Source organism: Teleopsis dalmanni, chromosome X (genome assembly GCF_002237135.1).
Source record: "Teleopsis dalmanni isolate 2A chromosome X, ASM223713v2, whole genome shotgun sequence".
NCBI lineage: Eukaryota > Metazoa > Arthropoda > Insecta > Diptera > Diopsidae > Teleopsis > Teleopsis dalmanni.
Window position 1 is genome coordinate 24,348,045 of NC_051848.1, and position 12,145 is coordinate 24,360,189.

At 28.4% G+C, this 12,145-nt stretch overlaps 1 protein-coding gene across 2 annotated transcripts in view; it reads left to right on the plus strand.

The window, feature by feature from the left end:
* LOC119687395 (tRNA-dihydrouridine(16/17) synthase [NAD(P)(+)]-like) overlaps positions 1–12,145 on the plus strand; it is a 105,719-nt gene that overhangs the window by 82,812 nt on the left and 10,762 nt on the right. The window contains exon 4 of one of the 2 annotated variants that reach the window (XM_038101688.1): positions 828–904. The gene's annotated coding sequence lies outside the window, so the exon portion shown is untranslated. Of the gene's footprint in view, positions 1–827; positions 905–10,686; positions 10,712–12,145 lie in introns of those variants that run through there. The other variant, XM_038101689.1, reaches the window with a different exon arrangement.

The window sequence follows — 12,145 nt, forward strand, 5'->3', positions numbered from 1 at the left end:
TTAAGAGTATACGCTCAGAAGATAAGTTTGGCTTATGTCTTTGGAACAATTATATGAATGCGTAGCCTTGTTGAGCACACTGTAGGATATATACCTAAACCAGAAATTGACTCAATGGTTAAATTAACAAAGAAAGTAAAAATTTTGTGCCAATAAGGAGAAAAAAAAGAAACGGATCTACGGAATCGTATTAACAATTTACAGAAAGTACGCTGTCCATTTATATAGCTTAAAACTATGAAGATGTTAAAGCTTGTGGAATGCCCATGTGTTATACCCCGTTATCAATGATGATTTCAAAATTAAGGTTAATGCGAAATTAAATATTCATTAAAAAAAATATTCGGAATCATCAAATAACACTCGAACTCCCAGCGAGTGCAATTCAGGTATACCATTACTTGACTTAATTCTTCATATATTTTTCGTAGGTTGATTGTGAAATGATCTTTAAATTCTTCAGCGAATTGTATATTATAGCTGTCTATTGGCTGAAAAGTTTTTAAAATTGTAACTTCGGTGTTTTTCCAATACATCTGTTGATTGTGGTGGCAATACACTCAACAGTTAATTATAAAAACTCACGAAAAAGCTTCGTATGGTTAAATAGCACAATACTATCAACTTTTCTCTCTCTTTCTCTTATCCTTATCTTCCAGTGTAGCATAGGGCCTCCACAGGGCCTATCAACTTACTGAAAACAAAACTTTTAACAACATTCTAATTTATTAAAAATATTTTAATTATTTAGATAGAATTAAAAAAATTTCTAATTATAACTAGGTTTACCTATTTTAATACTCATGTATTCTATCTTTATATTTCAGATCCAGATTTACTTTCATTGCTAATTAAGTAATCACTTGAAACATTAGAATTTTATAATCACACTTGCATTTGATTGGTAAGAAAATGATTTTGTATTTAAATTTTTATATAATTTATTATATCATAGCTGAATGTATCTATAAATGTTTTTTTTGGATTAAAATATTTTATGAGACTCTATATCATACTAGGTACTAGGTTTATACAAAATATTATGCTTTCTTTTCAAAGACACTTTAATACCACTTTACGACCTATGAGATTCATAATTTAATCCGAAAAAGAAATCCTTTGAGCTAAACCGCAAAAATCAAAACTATTGACAAACCTAACAATATATCTTAATTTTAGATCACAGACTTCATTCGATTCAATGACAGTTTTTCTGAAAAACTTGAAACCATTTCTGCAGGTGTTAGAGGTTTTTAATACCATCTTCGACTAAGAAACGTGTCAATTTTTTATGTTGTTCAATCGAGTAAAGTGTTTATTTTTATTATTATTTTATTCCATACTCCATTAGGAGCTTAAGGATACAACAAATGATTTATCTCTATTTTGCGAAATTCGTCGAAGTTCAACGATTCAGTATTAATTGTTTTACTCAATGTTGTCGTTAGCCTGCCTCTACGCCGGGTTTCCTGGGGATTCCATGTTAGCGTATAATAAGATAGACTTAACGCATGCATTCAAAATTTTTTCGATTGCTTATGTCTTGTTTTGCGCCTCTGTTTTTGAAGAGAATACTTCCCAAGTAAGTAAAGCTCTTCACATCAAGCACAGCTAAAGTGTTTAAATGTTTCAATATCTTAGAAAAAGAGACCAAATTATCTAATAATCTAAGTAAGATAATCTATCGCCGGATTTTGTTGTTTGTTGACTACTCCTTAAGTAATGGACCTTTTTCAAAAATTTTTTTTTGTTATGTTGGTACACCCTTTCTTGACATATGGTACAAATTTGAGCGCCATCTGTCAATTAATTTGTTTACAGCAGCTGTTAATGTAAGATTACCTCAAGTGCATTTAGCGATTTTTACTATGGAAAATTCTTGTTGTACGCGATTTTTTGACCAAACACGGCACCACTGTCATCGCTCTGGCACCATATTCGCCAGATCTGGATCCGTACGACTTTTTCCTGTTCCCGAAACTCAAATTGTTTCTTCGTGGTAAGCGTTTTGAGTAGATTGAATGGGTAAAAGAGAATTCGCTGAAGAAACTAAAAGCCATACCTTCACGGGCCTACGAAAAGTGTATGGAAGATTGGGTTAAGCGTTGGCGTATATGTATCGCTTCAGAAGGAGCATATTTTGAAGAAGATAAAATAAATTTGGAATAAAATTTAAATTTGTGTGTTTTATTTACAAAATTCGGGTACTTTTTGAGCTAGAGGTATATTATCGACGAGTGTTACTGGACTCATTTTATTTAACTTCGATATGAGTTTTTACAGCTTCGAACCAATTGGGATTTAGTGATCCCAATTACATTACATAGTAATATAGTTAAAATTTGTGGTTGCTTATTTTTATTTATGCATTATTTTTCAAACTTTTGGATCCACTTAATTTTTTGTGTAGGTTTCTTTTATAGAACATACTTTGCAATTTAGTTAAAATTCGTGCTCTGAGTTAATAACGAATTTTCATGAAAAAAGTTTCCTGTTTTCCTTGTGAAAAATGTTTAGATTTTTATAAGATTATTTATATTCGAAACACAAAAGTTATTTAAAGTTATTAAGTAGATACGACACAATTATAGTGCATGAGACGACGAATTGATAAGAAATCTTGTCACTACTTGGTAAGGGTTTGTACTAGAATTGCTACCAATAATTATCTATTTATTTATTAGTTGAAAATATTGTTTTTACTGCTCGAATGTATCTATTAATAAACAAAGGGAAGGTAAGATACAAGTATCTGTTCGATTATACTTGTCGGAGTTTATTTTCATAAAATATTTAAAATTAATTAGTTTTAAATGTTTGCCCTTAGTATCAAATATATTTTTCAAATATTGATTTTAAATTATAAAAAAAGAAAAATATATTACTTTAAAGATTTGTAGGATACTTAAAAATTCGAACGTACTTCTCTAGGTTTTTTACGGGTTTTTTGAAAGAAAGCCACGTACTCGTACACGCTGAAACTTTTTCATTGAAAACTTCTTCCTTATTTCTGTTTAAAAAGGAGGTCATATTTACTTTTAAAAAGTTTTTTTTTTTTTAATTTCAGTCAAAAAAGGAAGTCAAACTTATTTCTGTGCATTTACTGCCTATTGACATTTACTATGAACAAAAATTAGTTACAATTCTCCATTGAAAGTAAAGAACACTAGTATTTTTTAAGTTCGAAATGGCTAAAGCAATTTTTAAAAAATAAATTTAAAATAATAAATAAAATTTTAATTATGTAGTATTAAGAGCTATATAGTGAGCTCACATTATTGACCTTTTCACACAAAGCACCATTGGCTATGTACGCGCATAGGTATATACAGTACTGTCCTTTTATGTAAAGCAATTAGTCTCTATTATCAGTTAACATTGAGCTATAGTAAAAGTGTACTCATATCATGAGTATTCTAATACCTTTGAATTCAAATTCCACTTTTCTTCTTCAAGTCAAGATCAGTCCATCGGGCGCTTCCCATCTGTTGGGTTCCACATTACATATCCAATAAATAGAACTGCGTTAAATATACGAAGTTTTATACCAACGACTACTTGACTGCTGTTACATATCTTTCCAGGTTAAATAAAATGAGCTCTAACCTAATTGATTCTGAAAAATATTTTCTGAAAAAATATATTGCTCTGGTCCACTTTTATTAATTATTACAGTTCAGAGTTAAGGTATTGATCCATATATTTGATTTTTAATCAAATGAAAGAGAAAGATGCAACCTTATATCCGAGTTTACTGTTCCGCTTACAAATTGCTAGGATAGACTCTGAAACGTTCACGTTTGGTAAAGTAGACAGACGTCATCATTCAGTAAATTTTTTAAAGTCTCCCAGTCGATTAAATGGTGTCAATTAAATCAAATATAGTTTTTCAAATAATAGTTTTTTTGAATTAATATATGAATATGAATATATATAGCTAAAAACACAATTAATACAATATTCATATAACAGTATATATATAAATATATTTCAGACATTTTGAGCCCTAATAAGGTTTTATAAAATCTTTTTTTAAACTAATAAAAAAGTCAATAATACTATTTACTACAATCATCTGAGAAAGTATACAGTGTGTACAGAAATAAATTCTAGATACTATAATATAGCCAAAATGACATTAAGTTTTAATCGATTATTTATATATATTATATATAGTATAGTATATATATATGATATATATATTATATATATTTATATAGTATAGTATAACATATAGTATAATATATAGTAAATACGGATGAAACAAACAGTTTAAATAACGAACAATTAAATAAAAAATCAAACAAAACTTTGAAATAATAGACAGAGAACCAAAATATTTTAACCAAATAACGAATATTAGATATGAAATCTCTTCGAAATAATGAAAAGTCTAGACATTCTATTATTCGTTATATCGAGAGTCAACTGTAGTAAACTGTAATTATTTTATATCGCTTGATAATGCAAATAAGTCCAATAACTACACAATCTATTCTGTATATATCAGTGGTACCCAACTGATAGTCTACGAGATGGTCAAAAATAGTCCGGGAATCAAATATACCAGGTATGGATACAAAATTTGTAGTTTGTCCACTGAGATTATTAGAAAATAAGCACAAAAAATTTCCAAGTAATTATATATCTATCAGCGATTTTTATTGGCCCACGAACTTATCTTGTCTTGGCTGCCCTGGCCTATATAATATACTTATGCACTTGTACAATTCATAATACATTATATCAGAAATGCATAAAGCATATTAAAATAATTATACAGTTCATTTTATTATTTTTAAATTTTGTGGTCCTTACTAAAAACAAAAATATTATGGTGTTCTTTGGTCAAAAAAAAGTTGGGAACCATTGGTATATAAGAATGTACCTTAAAGGAAGCAATACGTACTATATAATGTATTGAAAAAAATTTCGTAGTATTATTTATATTATTTTTGTTTCTTTAAAATCAGATTAGCCACTGAAATATTTTACATATTTGCTTAGTTTTGTAAATTTTTCCTTTATAAAATCCTCAGATAAAAACTAATTTACTTTTTTGTAGTGTCAAAAAAATACACAATACGATGAAAAACAAAAAGTATCCTCCAATTACAAATAGCTTGGTACTTTTTGACAAAGAAGATCTTAAATATATATATATAGATAAATTTCAGAGACTTGTGTTTCACTTAAGCTCAGCCTTACGATCATCAGATGTTTTTTACTGCAACTATCATTAACTGGAAGTGAGAGTTGCACTCTAGAAATGAAGATCTACACAATCGTCATTGAGGTGTTCCTGATATCGAATGGAGACGAAGCGAAACTCTTTTCCCGGCCTACAGTAAGACAAGGCAGAAAGGTAGATCTTTATATTCGTACAATTTTTTTTTCAAGAATTCACTGTACAGTACTAAAGAAATCATTTAAAAAGATAAATAAAAATATTTATTAAGAAAATATTTGAACTTCTAATGAGCATAAAATGCGTTAATGAAGCGTTTTGTAAGTAAAATTAAATAAAATAAGTTTGCAAGTTAATCGAAACTTGTGTGACCAATTAGAGTTTCGCTAACTTTGCAGCAGAGTATCTCATTTTAAAATAGTTAGGTTTGTGATTTAATATTTTTTCCATCTTAGGCATTTTTTATTTACTCATTTAAGTTTGTTACTTATATTTATTTTTGTTATTTTAATAATTTTCCAAGTAAACAAAGTTAATTTTTAATTTGCAATTTACGTTGCAATTGGTTTGAAAAGTAAATATGTGAACACATATAAAGCATTTGCCTAAGGAAACAAACAATTTAAGTTATATTTTGCTCGTTTTTGGACTCCACCACATCCAACCAGTCAACGCAACGATAGAGCCTAACAATCTGAATGCAGTAGGAAGCTGAACTCACAATGGAGCCAGTCAACTCCCTAGCGAACGCCTGCATTCACTTATGCGAACATTTTATATAGATGCATTTTTATTTTTTATAAACGAACGTCATATTTCCATTACACACGCCATTGTTTCAGCCTCAATGCAGGAAAATAATGTAGCCCGTGCTCTCATGGTATCGTATGGTATGGTATTTTAATATGTGATAATACGAATAAAGTCACTAGTGTCATCCGCTTGTACGAGGACCTCACAGTCTTCTTCGGTGCCGTATGCAAAACAGTTGGGATTGATTCCCAGCATGCATTTTGTGTGGAAAAAATTATTTAAATATAATTTATTGTATTTTTAGCGTATTATTTTTGATAAATATATGCGCTTTAAAATATTTTAATGACTTTAAAATATATAATAGAAAACAAAATTTTTTTTTATCTACAATAATTAAATTAAGTTTAATATGCATAACAATTTTATACTTAATTGAAAAATTCATTTAAAATAAAATCACGAGAACAAAATGAGTTAGACTACATCTTCTGACCAAAAACTATTACTATTTTTTAATTAAAATGAAGGTTAAAAGAAAAACATTACAGTAAAACCCCGATTTGCGTCGTTAATTGAGACCTACAAAATCGAAACAATGCAAATCGAATCACATTTCCACATTTCCGATATATTTAATTTCCAAAAATAATTTAGTTTTTGATCACTTGATGGAGAATTACCTTTTTACTCATTAATTATCGACAGAGCCTTATTCTAAATTTACATTTGGCTCAATGGCATTCTTTTTTGATTCTGATAGAAGGAACTCAATTTTTACAATAAATGAATTTATACTTTTTGTAATTTGTTTGAAGGCCAAATGTGTGACAGCTTTTCTATAGTTCTTTATATTGTCCATATCAGGATTATAAATTGTTCTTATAGTAGTTGGAGCTAAACCCAGAATGTCTGCTGACATTGGGAGAATTTCTTCAAGTTTAAAATATTTTAAAATATCTAACTTTTGCTCCAAAGATATTTGTTTATGCTTTTGACTCATTTTTATACTTTACAAAACAGAAATTTATCTTTCCACTTCACCACACAAATGTAAACTAACACCTTTTAACGAAAAATCTAAAGCATGTAAATTCCCTTTTCAAAAATGTAACCTACAAGAAATAAAATGGGAATCCCTTAAGATTTGAGTACAGTTTATTACCCAGTGTATGTGTGCGATTAGGTTGATTAGAGAAACGGCAGACCTTCCTCTTCTATCCAAATAGCGCATTAACGCCATTTTATTACCACAAATGTAGCTATAAAGGGATAATTATTTTTAAACGATCTATGTTAGGTATGGCTTTCTCAGTGAAATCTTTTTCTCTTTTTTTTCAGCTTCTGCATTTCCACTTGAATGGGATCACCAATTTTTTGCACCCACTGGCCGGTGGAGCTTATTAGCACTGCCATAAATTTTGTTACTTAACTCTATTACTCTATAATATAACTCTATTACTTAACTCTGTTCTTAACTCTTCTATCTTAGTTGTTAGCTTGCCCAAGTTAATTTGCACTTCTCATAATCTATGTTATTGTATATACAACAGCTATTTTTGTTCTCATACAAAGCGAACTGACACAGATCCGCTTAAACCATGGCTTAAACCATATTCCATAATTTGCCATGGCAAACAGTGGACGATTTTTATGATAAAAAATTTAAACCTCAGAAGAGGCATTTAAAAATCCACTGTTTTTCATCTAAATCTTTTGGCAATAAGAACGAGAACTTCTATGACAGTGGCATAATGAAATTATTATTAAAACCGCAACAAATTATGGAACAAAATGGCGCATATTGGACCTAAATTGGATCCTTCTAACTATAGTAAATAATCCTCTAATTTTATGTAAAAATAGTGGATTTCTTTTTACTACACCTGTTAATAACATTTACAAGTTTTTTTTGTCCTTATCCTTTTGATTTAATTAAAATAATTTAAATTTTATTTCAAATTTTTTCCGAATTTGTACAATGCGAGGTGTGAAAATTTCTTACTATGAAATACTATGAAAATTTTTCTTTTTGGGGCTTAAAACACAAAAGTTCAGTGACCGTAAATTAACAAAAAAAACCTAAAAATAATAATAAAAATGATAACAAAAAAATTATAAAAAAAAATAATAATTTCCAACTTAAATGAAAATATTTATTAAAAGCAGTACATATTTTTTTTGGAAAATAACATCTGCACTTAAACCATATATGAAGTTTTCTATCTGTTAATTAAATTTTTTTTAAAATTTTTATTTCATATTTATCTTTCCGTAAAGTATAAATAAAAATAATTAAAGTCAAAGCATGTGTGTGCAGTGTTTTTCGTATGCTTCAAAGTCACTGAGCTCATCATCGCTAGCGCAACATTTCATCACCAATGGTTTCCACAAGTGCATGTATATCTGTAAAAGCGAACAATGGTTACAACTTTTGATTATGGTATGAATCCAGAACTTAGTCGGGACTATGAAACGTTTCATATATGAATAAAATTTAAATAAAGCGCATATATCGTGAGCTTAAAGCTTACCCCTTACAAAAAAATTAGTTATATCCATTTATTGAACTTATCTGCTTGGATTAACAGAAAGTTAATGAAGGAAGTTGAACAAGTTTCATACGATGAACTAAAATCTTGGATTAACAGAAAAGTAAGACAAAAAGTTGAGGAAGTCTCATACGATCTGAGAGATAGAATTGCATTTAATAGGTAACATAATCTAACATATAAGTATGCAAACAGATAGATCGATAGACAAACTCTCGTCTTATCGTGTCTTTACTATTGTACCGATATTTTAAACAAATTAATAAATTCTTTTTAAAGTACATTTTATACACGTACTTAATATATAGATATATAATATATAAATATATAGATAATAATAAATATAATAGAAGTTTGCAAATATCACAACTGCTTCTTTGATAAAAGCTATCGTTATTGGTGCAAAGAAGCTGCTAAGCTAACTGTGCACTCTTAAAATTACACTGCTTTTTGTTGTTCTTAAACTTATACCACGATTTACCGTATATGTTCAAAAATGTGGAAAACCAGATTACCATCTTCAATTATATCCGAAATAAAGTCACGAACAACAAACTTCTAGTCGTTCAACTAGAGTTTTCAATTCATTTTCACCATCGTAGTTGTCAATTATATTCTAAACCTTTAATATTTACTTGTAATACATTAATTTTCTTCATCAAGATCATTTAGATATAATAAAATATTGGGGCATACTTATTCACTGCACTAACTACAATCTGAAGAAAATGCTATTCATCCAAATTATCTACATACACAGTTCGAAGCACATCCTCTTTAGAAATTGCAATGTGTTGAAATATGTAGTTCTTCTAGTCATAACTATGCTGATATCGTTTCCAAGATTTCATTTTGTAGTACCGATTTCCATTCTGGGGTACCTAATTATTCTTATAGGTGAAAGAGATGATAACTGCACTAGTTTAACATATTAAGTCTTGAGCGGTATAAATTTTCAAAAAAAAAAAAAAACCAAGGACTTTATTTACAAATAATATATCCGGAGAGCACTTTTTTGACTTGAGCTGATTGATCCAAATTTTGAATGGTTCTCGAATATTTTAAAAATTGATAATATATCATATTTAAATAGAGCAGAAGTTGTGTCGTCTTCACTTCTTCTTCCAAGCAGCAGTTGGAAGAAGAACACATATAGGTAGACAGTGACCAGGGGCTATTAATCGCGCTTAATACACGAAACTAGAAGGGTGTTGTGTGAGGCCTAACCCTGTGTCGTCTTCACTTAAGGCGAGAAATCATACAAAATGTTTTTTAAAATGGGAATATTTTTGGATTTACTTATAGAAATATATTCGTATTTTCACATTACTCTTGCCATTTATTTTTAATGGATATTTTTTACTGTATACTGTTTAGAATATTCTATAAATCTAACATATCAATATCTTCTCTACTCACGACAATAGTTTTTTCATGTTCGGATTTTGCAAAGTCTGCTTCGCCGGTGTGAACATCAGCATCATTTATAGCTTATTTTATAAGGATCTTAACACAGTTTTTAGTTTCTTTAAATTATATATAATAATAAGATATTATTAACATAAATAATTACAAAAAAATATGCAAAAATTTTTAGAATTGAATATTATATTAAAATATGTTTAATGGATCAATTAATATATAATTAATATTATTCGGAAAAGATGGTCTTTAAATATTAAGATTATTTTTGTCTGGATATTCTTTTTGGGTGAAGTTTTCTTTGACATTCCATATTCCATAGATAAACAAAAAAGACCTACTGCTCCATACGAATTTTTTTTTATTTTTTTGACCAATGAATAATTAAATCATCATAGTGACCTCACAAAGCTCATAGCATATATGTATATGTTATATATAATGCTATATATAAGAATTGGTAGAGTTTGAAGATGTTTTTTTGTAAGATAACGAAATTATGGAAGTAACTAAAATCGGAAAGATAAAATGTATTATGTTACAATAAGTTATCCATATCAATTTATAGAGCATTATATCAATCTTTTTTTATATTTATGACATTTTTAAATTTTAAAATAAAATAAAAATTTAATAATATATTTGTTATTTAATTTTATGTCAAAAAAAAATTATTATGTACTTAAAATTTTTAGGCAAATTTAAAAATTTTTATGTAATATATTTGCAAATAAAAAAAATTAAATTGTTTATTTAAAAAAAAAAAAAATTCAAAAATCTGATGTTTTTTCAAAAGGTAATTGTAATAGAACTTGACATTATATATAATTTTTTATTCAAGTTGCTTCCATATAGTTCAGAAATTTCATGATTTGAACATTTTAGTGTTCATGAAAAGTACTAGACATTTTTTAATAGCTTCTAGGCTAGTATTTTTGCAAAAATAATAATTTTTAAAACACCGATGCAACTACATATTTATTAAAAAAGGTTTTATAAATATTCGACCAAATGTTAACAGTAGGATCTACTGAAAGCTATTTAAACGTGATAATCTGGTAAGAGTAGGACCAGACTAGTACTAGTAGGAGACAAGAAAATAAACAAGTTAAAAATATCGAGCACATTTTTTTTTTTTAAATCAATTCAATAATTTAGTTTCAACATGAATAATCAAAAATTTTGTAGTTTCCATAAATGAATTCCAAAAATCCTTTCATACAAGTAAAGTGAAGCAGAATTTCCAGATGCCTCAACTCTGCAATCTGATTCAATGTCTATCTAACTGAAGTTGTAAAAGAACTACGTAATAAACAGATTATAATCTTCGATAATCTTTCTCTGCTATCCTTTCTCTGTTTGAAAAAAATACAAAAAAGTTACTCACCCAGTGCAGAACGTAACTTATATCAGACAGTAACCTGCATATAATGTCCTTAATTCGGGTTTGGGAGTAAAGTGAAATACAAGGAAATAAGATAGCAGATCCACAAGACAGATAAAGTTTAAAACAGCCTCAGCAAAAGGATAAGTACTGATCTCATTAAAAGCTACAAAGAAGCATATTCGAAACTACGTTTTAAGATTAGCAGAACTAAAAGTGAAGATTTTTGTGGGGTGCGAGTAATCTAAGCTAATAAGGTTAACACATGTTTAACTAAGAGCGGTGGTCCTCCTGAGTAGGGCTTGATCCGAGGTAGCGGACAACGTAGAGCGTCGTTACGATTTCTAGTCGTTAAATAATAGGAACAAATTGAATAAATTAAGTATCTCTTTTTATCACAATTATAGAAGGTATAGGTAAGAATAAACAACTAAACATTATCTATGTTGATAATTGGGTTTGCCTACTAATGATCATACTGTTTATATTTTCCCGAATATATAACTTAGAAAACTAATCTTGCTTATGAACTGCGGTTATGAGCTTTAAATAATAAACATATTTTTAGAAAATTATCTCTAGTTGTGCTAATAAAACGAAACTTAGATGGAAGATTGAGCTCTAGCACTACTAAACCAGCAGATCTATCTTTCTTTATGCTAGTAAAATAAAATTTTAGTACATATAATACTGACAATTTTTAAAACTAGGTGGAAACTTTTAAATAGCCATCTAAGAGTGTCCTATTGTCACTCACCATTATTTTAGTTTTAAGTGATCACTTCTTAGACTTTTAAAATTATATTCAGTTGTCTAAATTGCCTAAATGATGTGCCTACCTGTCCT